The following is a 2,113-nucleotide window of genomic DNA, read 5'->3' as shown; positions in this document are numbered from 1 at the left end:
AACCTTACTTTGTGGAACAGTTACAGAGAGTTGAGCTATATCATAGAGTTAAAACAAAACTCTCAAATAATATTTTGCCTTATATCATGTAACGTGAATATACTGAATATATTGCTGAGCCTTAAGGCATATCAGTGGTACAAATTTAAAAACAAATTCACATTAAATAAAAAATAATTTGTCTATATACTAATGAGCACCAACACCACCAGACATGTGAAATCATGTCCAAGTATGAATATTCAGGCTCTAACAAGGCACATGGATAAGTGTGGAAGTCCAAGTATTGGGCGATAATGGGTGAGTGAGTTAGTGAATGACTTATGGCCCACTCAAAGACACCAGTTCTCTCAATCCAGCCTTGGTAGCCCGCTGACTGTGTGAGAGAGAGATATATGAGTTCCAACATAACTTTCATTGTAACTTCTCACATACAAAATCAGCGTGTGTAGCCCTCATTTCCTCTTATCATGTATGTAATGTAAACTCACCATTTTAAATGAAGTCCCACTCAAGTCCATGAGTCCCATCAGCAGAGTGGATACATGTGGATATACGGTTGTAGTCTTGTCTTGTAGTTCGTGAATTTGCCAGTTTTCTTTGAGAAGACTTTGCCCTGTCCATCCTTGGTGCCTCTCTCAGGGTTTATTCCTACGGTGCACCTGAAAAATGATAGTGTTTCTTCAGGTACTGTGTAAAAATCAAGTTGTGTGAATCACTTAGATTAATGCTACAATAAAAATACAGGTTTTACTGAAAGTATCTAACCTTGAGATTAATTTGAGCGTGCAGGTGTAGAAGGTGGAAAATAATGCAGCAAGCCCCATCAAGAAGGTGGGCTGGATCCCCTCACATATGAAGTGGCCCTCAAGGCTGACCATCCAGCGCCAATAGCTTCCTGCTGTTTCACCTGAAACTTAGAAAGAATTTTCCTCAGTCAACTTCATGGATTTTTAGTCAGTGTTTGAAATGAATTGTGTTGAGTGGTGTGCATTACTGGCTGAGAAACTGTTTTTTGATCAATTATGAATATTCTGACCATCTGATCTATAGAACATGTGGTTTTCAGATATCATTCAAAAACACTAGTTAGCTAGTAAATAAACTTGCCTTCAATTTTGTATCTGCTCTGCTGAATTACCACCCAATAACCAACATGCACTGAAGTCTTAATGTTACTTTAAATGTTGAAGGGACTTCCATAGACTGTAAAATGTATACACCGTCGTTATGCATGAATTCACTGGCAAAATACATGTGTCAGCACATTAACTTAGATATTAACTTGAATACATAGAAATTAAAATGAGCTCCTTGTGTTGTCCGATTAATGTGCAATCATCTGTGAAATTCTAGCTAGCTGTTGAATCCCTCTATCATGACATGCACATATTCTGTAATGCAAACTAACTGGAAACATCACTGATAAACTTTGCACAGATTTATTAATTAAATAAAATTACTACTCACCAAATAATCAGTAAGATGGGGATGGATGAAGAAAAGAACGGATCCAGCCTCACATGTGCAGATCAGGTGAAATGCTCTTCCCAGAATTAAAAAAATACTGCATGAAACTGTTATTCATGATACTTTAGACAGTTGATCAGCAGTAAAGTGCTGTTTTTTAAGAATACATTATAGTTCAGTTAAAAAACGGCCTATGAGCGTAATTTAACAGATTTTCTTTTGTATTAACAGTAAAGCACTGTTTTTAGCAATAACAGGTTAATACTGTTGAAATTCTGCTGTAAATTAACAGCAATTGTTTACAGTGTAGCCATGTGCTTCTGTTGCATGGAGAGTGTGTATATTCGGAGCAATGGGCCTTTGGAACAATGGGTGTTTGTTTTCGGGATAATGGGCTGTCAGACAAATTGGCTTTCGGTCCAGTGGGACATTTTCCGGACTATTGAGGTTTCGTAATAATGTGCCAGCGGAACAATGGCACGGTACTGATCTGAAGAAATATGGGGCTGAGGGAACATGGGGCTGAGGGAACACAGGGCTAAGGGAACATAGGGCTGAGGGAACATGGAGCTGTGGGAACATGGGGCTCGGGGAACATAGGGCTGAGGGAACATAGGACTGAGGGAACATATGACTGAGAGAA

General features: G+C 38.6%; 1 long non-coding RNA gene across 2 annotated transcripts; it reads right to left on the bottom strand.

Moving 5' to 3' along the window:
- Nucleotides 1-302: 302 nt before the first annotated feature.
- LOC119477606 lies at nucleotides 303-1,542 on the bottom strand. Of its 2 annotated transcripts, XR_005204265.1 has the most exons (4): nucleotides 1,471-1,542; nucleotides 769-910; nucleotides 492-662; nucleotides 303-376 (listed from the first exon to the last, which is right to left on the bottom strand). It is a non-coding gene; the product is annotated as an uncharacterized LOC119477606 (long non-coding RNA). The 2 variants fall into 2 exon arrangements; XR_005204264.1 differs by lacking the exon at nucleotides 1,471-1,542 and having other exon boundaries at nucleotides 769-1,150.
- Between the last annotated feature and the right edge of the window lie 571 nt (nucleotides 1,543-2,113).

This window comes from Sebastes umbrosus, chromosome 18 (assembly GCF_015220745.1).
Source record: "Sebastes umbrosus isolate fSebUmb1 chromosome 18, fSebUmb1.pri, whole genome shotgun sequence".
Classification (NCBI taxonomy): domain Eukaryota; kingdom Metazoa; phylum Chordata; class Actinopteri; order Perciformes; family Sebastidae; genus Sebastes; species Sebastes umbrosus.
The sequence above is the reverse complement of the archived record's forward strand: the minus strand, read 5'-3'. Positions and strand labels throughout refer to the sequence as shown.